Source organism: Cucurbita maxima, unplaced genomic scaffold, assembly GCF_002738345.1.
Source record: "Cucurbita maxima cultivar Rimu unplaced genomic scaffold, Cmax_1.0 Cma_Scf00595, whole genome shotgun sequence".
Taxonomy (NCBI): Eukaryota; Viridiplantae; Streptophyta; class Magnoliopsida; order Cucurbitales; family Cucurbitaceae; genus Cucurbita; species Cucurbita maxima.
Window position 1 is genome coordinate 1 of NW_019272611.1, and position 12,966 is coordinate 12,966.

Sequence of the window (12,966 nt, forward strand, 5' to 3'; positions counted from 1 at the left end):
CGTTTTGAGTGAGTTGCATACTGAGTTCGATTTCTAGAAATTAAGGTCCTAGACTCAAAGACATTCCTCTAAACCAATTCCTTTAGCTTGAAGAAAGGATATGAAAGAGGTTCAATAAAAAAATAGGGCCTTGAAACCCCTAGAATCGGCTACCAAATAGAAAAATCCTTTGTTTTTTCTCCAGCGATAAATCAGATTTTGGATGAACTTTGGAAGCGAATATCTTAGGCTACGATCTATGAGAAGGTATCAAATCAATCCCTAACCCTTCCTTGTAACACTCATATTTAAGTTTCACAAAGAAATCAAGGAGAGAAATGCTGTAAATGTGGCTGTACAGGCCGAGTTTCAGATGGCGGCGATGTGAAAAATGCGCATCTTCTTCTTGTTTAGAGGAAAAAAACGATGATATGGCCAATTCAACTAAACTATCCAAGTCAACTCAAAATTTGACATTTTCTTGGGTTTTCTCAATTTTAACCCTATTTCAGACCGATTCTCATAAAAACATTATGGTTTCATAAACTAGACACAATAAGGAGTACGTGGAAGGAAATCTGAAGTAATTCAGATACTGGAAGCTCAAGAATAGAGGTCCCAAACGTCAGCGACTGAGGCAAGTAGCCACCTTGGACTCTTTGTTAAGAAATACTTGTAGAAATCGCTTGGATTTTCATATGAACCCTAAACCAAGTATGAATTAAGGATATATGAAAAAAAAAACCCAAAGAACCCTGAGTTAAGACCCTGAACCGATTAAATAGCTCGAGATTTAAGTAACGTTAAAATAACCCACTATATGAGCTCCGCTGCCCATCAAATTTTAATACTGAGCATATTATAGTATATTGAGGTTGGATATGAAATTTGTAGTCATTGGATAAGGATAAGTAGGTAAACGAATAAACGGTGTAAAATAACCATAATGCCCCTAAGGAAATTTACCTTCAGCTCATGACCTAGATGACCTTCAAATGCTATGAAATTCATCCGTAGATCTTATTTTATAAAATTTTATATGAATCCTTATCCCAAGAGGTTATATAAGGTAATGATGTTTGGAAGTTATTGGAAAACTTTAGTTAGCGAAACCAAGACATGGGAGAAAATGCTATCCATATGACTTTTGCCATGAAGCACGATGTTTATAAATTTTGTAGTCATTGTTTCCAATGTTTGCTGCACACAAAAAATGATAGGGATGTTAAACTTTTAAGTCACTTTTGGAAAGTATGGTAGATAAATTGGGTACTAAATTATTGTTTCTAACTGCATGTCATCTGAGGTGGTTATTGGTTAGAGCTATTATTTATAATAATTTTAAGTCATAAATTGGGTAACAAATTATTGTTTTCAACTACATGTCATCTTTTGATTAATGAGCTGGTTAATAGAACATTCGAAGCATTGCTTAGAGCTATTATTTGTAAGAATATGAAGTCTTGGGACGAATGTATGCCACTCATTGTTCTCTTTTTGAAGTTGTTTATGGATTTAATCCATTTACGTGTCTTGATTTGCTTTCTATCATCTAATATTTTTGTGAGTCAAGCAGCCACAAGTAATGCAAATGAGATCAAAACATTGCATAAAGATGGGAATGAGACAATTGAGAAACAAAATTTCAATGTTGCTTCAAGAATTAACAAAGGACGGAATGAAATCATTTTTCAACCTAGTAACTGGGTTTGGATACATTTTCGCAAGGAGTGATTCTCATCTCAAATGAAGACAAAGTTACATCCAAGAGGGGATGACCCTTATCAAGTCCTTTAAAGAATTAATAACAATGCATATAAAATGATCTTCCATGAGAATTTCAGCACATCCTACTTTCAATGTTGCTGACTCGAGTCCTATTGATGTAGGTGATGATTTTCTGATTCGAGGACGAATCCTTTTGAAGAGGAGGAAGATGATAAGGACCGCGGTGTTCCAAATGTTCCAACTATACCTATTACACGATCCAAGGCTAAGAAGATTCAACAAGCATTCATTCTCCATCTACAAAATTGGATAGGCTCGGTTCAACTATTATTTCATGTGTTACAAGCTTATTAGATTGAGGAAGGACCATTTGGAGCTTCAAAAGTGAATATTTACACGGTTGAAGGATCATATGAAGTTGTAAGCATCATTACATGAGTTGTTAGAAAACTTTATTTATTTTTAATTTCATAAAGTTTGTAATGGTAGAATTATCAAATTGACTTCATCTTTTGTGGAGAATCAAGGGGATCGAGATTAAATCCCGGCCACTAACTTCTTTTGTGGGGAGACTATAAATACCCACAAATTATTAGGTAAAAATCAGATTTGTGATGAATGAAATTGATCTCTCAAGTTCAGAATTTTCCCTTCAAAATCTGAGCATGGTCTATGCCATTTATAAGTTTCATGTCATTCTTGTAGAATTTCATGTGAGCCATATAGTAAGCTTTCATATTGTGTGGTTGAGTGAAATTCTCAACTTTCTACTTATTTTTGGGATTTCTTTTCTCCATATTCATTGTAATATATCTTGATATAAACAAGTTTATTTTTCTAGGGAATGTATTTATTAATTACGGTGAACTTTTGTATAAAACGAAGTAAATACAAATGGAGTAACATGAGATAGAAGTAAACATAGTAATAAAAAGAAACTACATAAACTTAAAAAAAGTTAATCCCATTTTACAATAAAAATATTGTTCAATGGTAGTCAAGAAGTAGTTTTGAAAACTAAAATAAAGAAAAAAAATAAAAATATTTTTCAAAAACTTAGTTTGGAGGGAAATTTTGCTTAAAATTCAAATGTTTTTTTTCAATAAAAGGATAAAATACATAATTTTGAAAAAAAAAACGAAATCATTATCAAAGGGGCCTAATTTTTAACATATCTATCCTAAAGGAATGCATGGACTCTAGTTGCAATGCTGCTTCAACTCTGTGATAGATCATGTGAAGTTAACGTGACAATAATAATAGGTTCTAAAGCACAAAAATATGTGGATAAATTTCATATATTGAAGTGCGGAAAACATATACATCCGGGCAACTAAAAATGATAGATCCACTATAAGGGCATTTGGTTTAGTGGTATGATTTTTTCCTTTTTTACAAATTAGGTGGAATGAACAAACAAAAATAATGAGTTTAAAATTACCCAACAAAATATCAATTTTCAAATGGAATGGAGACATAAGACTATTCCAAAAAAGAAAAGGAGAAGAGAAAAATATTAAATACATTTTCAACTAATGCATTTGGTTGAGAGATATTATCGTCAATATAAGAAAAATATAGCATTAACGAATTTTCATGGACACGTGGATCCTTACCATACTAAAATGACAGTTTTTATTGTTATCAAACCAATAACAATTCATACGAGCTAAATCTTCTAATTGATAATTAGGCCAGAGAAAGAACTTGAATTTATTTTTATATCAATCAATATGTTTGCTACTTTTATCTAAAACTTGATCACGAGTTTTTCTTATTTGCATTGTAAAATTATGTATTTCTATGGATATCATTTCTATTTCTAGAATTGAAACAAATTAGAATTCTGAACTCTCACGACTTCTTGGTGATAGGAAATTTTCCCGAAGCAAATCATAATGATTTTTGGTTCTCTTTTCATTCATTTTTTGATTTATTGCAATGGATTTACTAAAACTCTTTTTGTAAGGATAGTCTTTTTCTTGATATCTTTGATTAATTTAGTACTTATTTTTATGAACTAATAAAATACCTATGGTTTGATATTTAATAATTTGTCCATCATTTTGTACAACGAACATGTTCAATAATAAATATTTATTTTTTAATAATTCATTATTAACTTGAAACTCCTTGGGAACTATTAGAATCTCCAAATTCATTTCTCATCTTTAAATACAAGATACACTAATTTTCATGAGAACAACTTAGTATAATCCATGGTTTGAATTTTCATTTTTATTCAAATTTAAAATAAAGAATTTGATTGGTATAATCCATGGATTACTCAAAACAAAAGTTCTAGATTAATCTAGAACAACTTAGTATTTCTTCCTTAGTTCTCATCCAATCAAAAAAAATTATTTTTTTTATTGTTCAATGGGTTGAATTCTTAATTTATTGTGAGATAATTAAAATCTTCCTTATAAATTTTTTGAATGAGTTCAAAATTATTACCCTAGGTTTAGTATTTTGATTAGAGATTCTTCTTTCTTATTCTTAATCAAATTTTTGAGTGGGCTTGACTTAGTTGAATCATGATTTATGTTGTCTTTCATTTTCTTTTCGTTTGTTTGAAAAAATATATCGATCAATTCCGATTCTTTCTTTTTCTATTTATTGTTTTCTTTTGTTTTTCAATGTTGGTTTAAGAACCTCCTATAAAGTCTGAAGTAGGAGCAACAATACGGAATAAGAATCGAGAAAGGTCGATCCCCCAATCGAAGGTAATGAGCGTTTAGATTATGGGTCTCCTACTCTCAGATTTCTTCCAAATTCGAGTGAAATCCTCCCCCATTTCTCTTCAAACATATTCCTATAGTTTCTCAACAAGATTACCCAAAGGAATGCTTCCATAAAAGACCACGAAGAAAAATAACCTCGAGAGCGTGCTGAATTGAAGGAAATAAGTTTCGAAATTAAATTGGGGATAAGAGTCGAATTCCTCTCTACGATCTCTTTTCCTTCAAATTAAGGATTCCTCTAGCTTCGAAGGAAGAAGTTGAGTAAACTTGATGAAGGAATCGAGAGCTGAAACGTCATAGAACAAACTACCCACGAGATCGAAAATCTGGCATTTCGAGTGAGTTGCATACCGAGAACGATTTCTAGGAGTTAAGGTTCTACACTCAAAGAGGTTCCTAAAAAAAACGCTGTAAATGAAGAAATAGGGCCTTGAAACCCCTAGAATCGGCTACCCAATAAGAAATCGTTTGTTTTATCTCCAACGATAAATCAGATTTTGGATGAACTTTGGAAGCGAATATCTTAGACTACGATCCACGAGAAGGTATCAAATAAATCCCTAGCCCTTTCTTGTAACATCCATCTTTAAGTTTCACGAAGAAATCAAGGAAAAAAACGCTGTAAATGGGCTGTACAAGCCGAGTTTCAGATGGCGGCGATGCGAAAAATGCACATCTTCTTCCAATTTAGAGGAAGAAAGCGATGATACGGACAGTCCAACTGAATTGTCCAAGTCAACTCAAAATTTGATCTTTTCTCTGGTTTTCTCAATTTTAACCCCATTCCAGACCGATTCTCATAAAAAACATTATGGTTTCATAAACTAGACACAATAAGGAGTATGTGGAAGGAAATTTGAAGTAATTCGGATACTGGAAGCTCAAGAATGGAGGTCCCAAACGTCGACGACGAGGCAAGTAGCCCCCTTGGACTCTTTGTTAAGAAATACTTGTAGAAATCGCTTGGATTTTTATATGAATCCTAAACCAAGTATGAATTAAGGATATATGAAAGTAAAATCCAAATAACTGTGAGTTAAGACCCTGAACCAATCAAATAGCTCGAGGTTTAAATAACGTTAAAATAACCCACTATATGAGTTCGCCTATCAAATTTTAATACTGAGCATATTATAGCATGTTGAGGTTAGATATGAAATTTGGGGGTCATTGGATAAGGATAAGGAGGTAAACCAAGAAACGGTGTAAAATGACCATAATGCCCCTATATTATTTCAATATTCACTCTAGAAACAAGGGTTAAAAACTATATTATTTCAAACCCTCCATTGTTGCTTCTACTTTGCATGAAAATGCTTCCACTAAATCATGTTAGTAACTAGTTGGTTTGGGTTCGATTCAATTCTTGGGTCCACTAGATTGAAACGACCCAGCTCAATTAAACTCTTGATAATATAAAAATCATAAGTTTCTTAAATTACATTAACTTAAACCCCTAATTTTTTTTTTTTTAGAATGTTTAGGTTTGTGTCTAGTTGATCTCTAAATGCTTAAAAGTATCTAATAAGACTTCTTCTCAAATGAGTGATTTGATATATCATAGAGGACAAAATATTTATTTGTTTCAAATATCTTAGGTTGACCATTCTTGTCAAAGTATTTTGAATATTATCATTGTGAATTACTAATGCCGATTGAATTTCATTAATAACAATATCCCATAACTCGGGTAAAGATGACATCAAAATTAATACTTTAATTTCATCTTCAAAATTTATTTCCACTTAACTCATGACTTATAATCATAATAGTCACCGTTACACTAATATTTACAAACTTAAAAGGTAAAATTATAAGGAGTACCAGAGAAAAGTGCTAAAAATAGTTTCAAAATATAGAAAAAAAAGATAATAGGGATGGGTCAAAGTCAACATTTGTTTTCTAGTTAGCATGGTAGGGTCAAAACTTATTTATTTCTTTGAAATGTTCGAGTTTACCATTTACATGTTTTCATTTTTCTACTTTTTTTTTTACCTGCATTTAGAAATGAAGCAAAATTAGTCTGGTTGTCACGCTTAGACCTATTATCCTTCCACCAATAGGAGCAAAAGGCAACGTTACTATGTGAAACTAGTTTCATGTCATTTATTTAACAATAAGGGTGTTAGCATGCATTTAGAAATGAACCCATATTTAAAAAATTTAGATAAAATAGAAAAGAACTGTTATCTCAAAGATAATGATACTATGTGAAACTAGCCTCAAGATGCTTCCTTAACTCTTAGGGGCGGTAAACCAACGGTTCCTTCATCTAAGACCCATGGTCCAACTCCCAACATGGAAGGGATAATCTGGAGAATCATTCCAAGAACCCTAACGGATGGGTTACAAACTCACATTATCAAGCTCGACAACAAACAATGTTGCCGACAAACTTATGAAGACTACATGAAATTACGAATATATTAATGTAGGATTTTTTAATTTACCGATTTTTAAAATGTTAAATTATAAAATTACTGGCAAATAAGAATATTTTAGAGAGTTTTTTTTTATTTTTTTTTTTTAAGATTTTGATATTTAAGAAAAGAGAAAATGAATAAAAATAGGAGACATTTTATAGATTTAAGAATGAAATAAGGTTATTTAAAAAGCTAAAAAAACAAGGAAATGAAATATTAATGATATTATTGGGTCATAGGTTGAAGGAGAGGAGTGAGTGAAAATAAAAAGGCAACTCACTCGTAGTTAGAACCTTATTTTAGAATGTTAAAGGGCACTAGTTTTGAAAGTTCATGAATGTTTTAGGTACTATTAAAATATAATAAACATATATATTTACATTATATTCAAAATAGAGTTTATAGGTTCCTAGTACAAAATAAGGGAAAGGTTAAAAAAAATCATTTTAAAACATCAAAAATAGTTTTGGTGGGGTTGTTGGTCTAGGGAAACTACTCTTAGTTACATAAAAAAATATGGAAAACATGAGTGAGTACCTAATTGTAAGTTTTTAACCATGTTCATAGTGGGTGCTTGGATCTCGGTGTTCGGAAGCAAATCGAACGAAGTGTCTGTCCAAAATAAAAGGACATTTTTAACCATGTTCATAGTGGGTGCTTGGATCTCGGTGGTCGGGAGCAAATCGAACAAACTGTCTGTCAAAAATAAAATGGCCCAACCAAATTCGAACTGGTGACCTCTTGATCTACAATCAAATGCTCTACCAATGAGTTATGAACCCATTTTACATGATTTTAACCTTAGTGACCCCTTTTACAGAGTGTCAGTCCAAAAGTGTAAAAAGTGTCTATCCAAAATAGAAAGGCCCAACAAAGTTCAAATGGGTGACCGGTCAAATTCTCTACCACTGAGCCATGGATACATTTTGTAGGATTTTAACCTTAGTGACCCCTTAGACATAATGTCGGTCCAAAAAGTGTAACAAATTTCTATCCAAGATAGAATGGCCCAACTAGGTTCAAATTGGTGACCTCTTGATCTGCAGTCAAATGCTCTAACATTGAGCTATGGACCCATTTTGTATGATCTCAACCTTAGTGACCCCTTATACACATTATCGGTCCAAAAGTGACCTTACCGAATTGGCTATGGACCAATTTTGTATAAATTGGTGGATTACCTATCGGAAATTAAACATAGGTCGTTAGATTCAAAGTCGAAAGTGCTAACCACTACACCATAGAACCACTTGTTAAACTTTATTTTGGCAGCGATTTTGATAAGCGCCAACAATGCTAGATTTTGCAAAGCTAGAGGTCGTAGTATCCTTGCAAACTTTCACAAAGAAAGCTAACTTAACAAATTGATTTCAACAAGGAGCAGATTAAAAGGATAAATAACTCTTAAATTGAACTTCGAATCTATGATTGTCACTCTTAGATTCCAAGACGAGTCACTCAAGAATTAGCTTGATCATAACTAATCTAATGAATAAATTTCAACACCAAACCTAAAACAAGGTTTGAAAGAAACATAACACTCAAATAGTTTCAAACACAAAGTTTTTGTATTCCACAATGTTTTCAAACATGAATATTACATAATGTAGTTCATCTCCAAACTACCCAAAGTTATTAAATACAAATTGAAGAAAATAAGACATAGCATAAATAATCTTAAATGTAATTCAACTCCAAAAGATAAAAAGTCCTCCAATTACATTCCAATGTCAAGTGATATTTTATTGCCACTCAATTCTTTTCTTGATTTATTGTAATTGAACTATGACAAATACGCTGGATTTATTTTAAATTTCCTTTAAAATTGTTGTGCACGAAGTACAATGGAAATAATATATATATATTTTTTTTTACTGTTTTTGTAATTTGTATGGTATTATTAGAGGCTTTTGAATGAAATATGATAATTGATTCCCTGTCCTCTTTGACCATTTTAGATACCTCCATATCCGATATTTGATGCGTCACGTTTCACTATGAGATCTGCCCTTGGGTCAATAAGACTTAAGTAGAGAGTTTATTTGACTAATGATTTGATTTTTTTGGGTTGTAGAGATATCCTTTACAAATCAAGACTTTGTATTATTTTCAAGACACTCATCAAGACATTTGTAAATATGCCTGATATCTTGAAAGATTTAGGACACATAATTGAGAGAACCTAAATTTTTTTTGAAGTTGGCTTTTCTAGGCTACGTCATCACGAAAGTTTGAGACAAACTCAATGGACCATTGAATGGGTTTTATAAGGCTCAAATAAATTTAAAATCCAAGAAAGCGGATCTGAGTTTGATATTATTTGATTTTGGGTATGGACACAACTAGCTGATTTCTTTTGATTGCATTAATGAATGTATGTAGATGTTTAAAGTGTTCATCTTAATGGTTTTAGAAAATATCAACACATCATCAATATAAACTATTGAGATTTTTTGAAAGGATTGAAAATATCATTCATAATCATCTGAAATTCGGATGGAGTGTTTTTTAGCCTAAATCGCATGACGTTCCTCTTATATTTTCTAAACTGGACATTAAATGCTATTTTATATTTGTCCTTTTAGGAAATTAGAATTTTTCGAAATCCCAATTTCATATCGAATTTTATAAAAACATTCGACTCTAAATTCTTTTTATCAAATCATTTTTTATTTGGATTGGATATCTTATTTATTCTAAAACCTTATTCAAAGGTTTGTAGTTAATTACCAGTATCAGAATTTCTTGTTTCTTCTCAACATGTTGTTAACCTAAAATGTCAGACATGACCACATGCTCTTTGAAGACCTTATCAGCTTCCTCTACAATATATCACCTAAAATTTCAAAGTATTTAGTGTTTGATTCTTTTTAACTTAACCCTAGGGTTCTATTTACGACTCTTTATCTTAAGAAAAAATCTATATAATTTAATATCCGGTTGCTCTGATACGAATCTGTCACAACTCAAATTTCAAGGGTTCAAAACTCAAATAGAAACTAAAATTGAAAGTTAAAACAAATAAAAATAAAACTAAATTAATATAAAATAATGCTGTAAAATTAAAATAAGATTGAGAAAACACCACCACATTAAATATAAAATAAACTTAAATTATAAGACGGTGTTGTTCAAACTTATCCAAACAAAAAAAAAAATAGTGTTTGGGATAGAATTACAAAAAAAAAAAAGTACAAAAAAACTCAAACACAAAGACAAACTAACGCTGCATAACAACCCCATCTGTGAGTGCACAATCTTTGAAGGCTCCCTCATACGAACCCATCCAAAATAATCACACCTGTGACCGCATCTCCTGACTTTAAACTGCTAGTCTAAACATGGTTTTGTCATCAAAGCTTTAGAGTTTAATCTATCTTTACAAAAATATTTTTCTCTTAATTTATAATTAGTCATAAAAAGAAATAATTAGATACAAATTTGGTCTAGAATTCAATACTTTCAAATCTTACTGTTTCTTAACCAGATTCAAATCCACATTCTTGAACTCCTAGTATCTTAAATAAAATTGGTCTCCTCTAATAAAATAGGAATTTCTCTTAAGATCATTAATACAATTATGCTTTATCTTAAACACGCCAAACATGAAACTAAAGTGCGTTCAATTTAACTTCATTTTATTGCCATCTTGAATGATGTTTAGGGTATATTCTTGATTTACTTTAAAGTTCTTGTGACATGACAGTTCATATTCGTTAAACTTTCTGCAAAATCACAAGTTAAAAAACAACGACGATGAACCTAAGTCTATTAGTCATTTCAAAGACAATTTCTTTCTCCATCTTATCGATAATAATAGTTCAACTAAATCCATATTATGCAAAGAAACAAGTTTACGACTCATAAAAACAACTACCTAAATTATGTCCTAAAAATTTGAAAACATAAGTTGTAGTTGATAATTACACAAAAAATTCCCTAAATTCATGAATTTGTGTCCAATTAATTAATCCTAAAGATTGTAACTAGCATATAGTAATTGAAGCTCCACATGAAGTAATTTAAAGTTCCCCAAATTTTATCTCATCTTTAATAAAGCATGAATTGCACGAAAGTTTATGAAATGCTTATAGACTCCAACTCTGAGTACTATTAATGCAATTATGTTTCATATGAGTTTGTCATAAATGAAACTAAGGTGCATTCAATACAACTTTATTTTCTTGTCATATGAGACAAAATAGAAAAATTAAATCAAACAAACTGATGAACTAAACCGAATCAATCCAACCCAAATTGATTAATTTGTTTCTTTTGTTGGGTTGTTGGGTTGTTTGATAACCCTTTTATATTATAACAATTCAACTTTTCATGAGAGAAAAATATATTTAAGTAGATGTTAAAAATATTGGGTATTCAAGAAAAGACATTTAGTTTAGTGGTATGATTCTCACTTGTGGTGCAAGAGGAGGTTTTGAGTTCGATTCTTGAAATGCCCCTATGTCTAATTCTTTTCTTATCGAAGGACTTATTCTCCCATCCCATCCCAAGGCTTTATTCTCCAAGACACATTCTAATCAACCTAACTTCATATTCAACATTTTATACTTACCATCATGCTCTTAATACAACATCCCATCCCAAGGTTTTATTCTCCAAGACACATTCTACCTCTGAGGACCTCACGTGTTTCCTGCAATACGAAAAAATACAAACTTAATACCTAGGCCTAAGGCTTCATACATACGTTTCAAGTGGTATAACAAGCTCTGGGAGTGAGAGGTCTCGAGTTTGATTCTCAAAATGCTCCTTCAAGAGATTGTAGTACGAATTTTGGGGATGTAGCTCAGATAGTAGAGCGCTCACTTCTAATGTGGAAAGTTCTGGGGCTGATAGCTTGCATCTCCAAAATGAATCGATCACTAAATATATTATTTCTTTTGAATTTTTTCTTATTTACGACATAATGAGTCGGGATAGTTTTTCATGTCACTATTATTAAAAATTACTTCTTTTCAATTTTTCCTTATTCCTGACATGTTGAGTAGTGATATTTGTTCATTTTCACTATTATTGATGATGGAAAATTTAGGGTTCTGTGATGCAAGAATTGTGGGGATGTAGCTTCGCTTAACATGCGAGAGTTGTGGCTTAGCATACGAGAGGTATGGGGATCGATACCTCGTATCTCCAAAAGAAACAATTTATTATTAATATTTTATTTCTATTCAATATTTCCTTATTTATGACATAATATGCATATATACTTTTTCATTTTCACAATTATTGATGAAGGGACGTTTAGGGTTTTTTTATGTAAGAATCGTAGGGATGTAGTTCGAATGGTAGAGCGTTCATTTTCCATGTGGAAAGTATGGGGATCAATACCTTGCATCTTCAATTGAATCAATTATTAAATATATTATTTCTTTTCAATTTTTTCTTATTTAGGGCATAATGAGCTGGGATAGTTTTTCATTTTCACTATTACTGATGACAAGATGCATAGGACTTTGTGACGTAAGAATTGTGGGGATATAACTTAGATGGTAGAGCGCTTGCTTTGCATGCAAGAGGTATGGGGATCGATACCCTGTATCTTTAGATTTATTATTAAGGGGATATCTTGCATCTCCAAAAGAAACTATTTGTTATTAATATTTTATTTCTATTCGCTCATTTAGCATGCGAGAGGTAAGCGCTCTCGCATGCTAAACTATTTGTTATTAATATTTTGATATTTTTTTATTTTCACTATTATTGATGATGGGACATTAATAGGGTTTTATGATGTAAGAATCATGGGGATGTAGCTCAGATGGTAGAGCGCTCGCTTTGCATGTGAGAGGTACGGGGATCGATACCCCGCATCTCCAAAAATTAGACTATTTATTATTAAATATATTGTTTCTTTTAAATTTTTCCTTATTCATGACCTGTTGTGTAGAAATATTTCTTCATTTTCACTATTATTGATGACGAAAAATTTAGGGTTTTGTGGTGCAAAAATTGTGGGGATGCAGCTCAGATGGTAGAGGGCTCGCTTAGCATGCGAGAGGTACGGGGATCGATACCCCGCATCTCCAAAAGAAAGAAATGATTTTTTTAAGTATGAGTTAATTTAACATGTT

The 12,966-nt window shown here is 31.5% G+C and overlaps 1 non-coding gene across 1 annotated transcript; it reads left to right on the plus strand.

The window, feature by feature from the left end:
- Window positions 1–12,638: 12,638 nt before the first annotated feature.
- Window positions 12,639–12,711, plus strand: TRNAA-UGC. Its single transcript has one exon. It is a non-coding gene; the product is annotated as a tRNA-Ala (tRNA).
- Window positions 12,712–12,966: the final 255 nt, after the last annotated feature.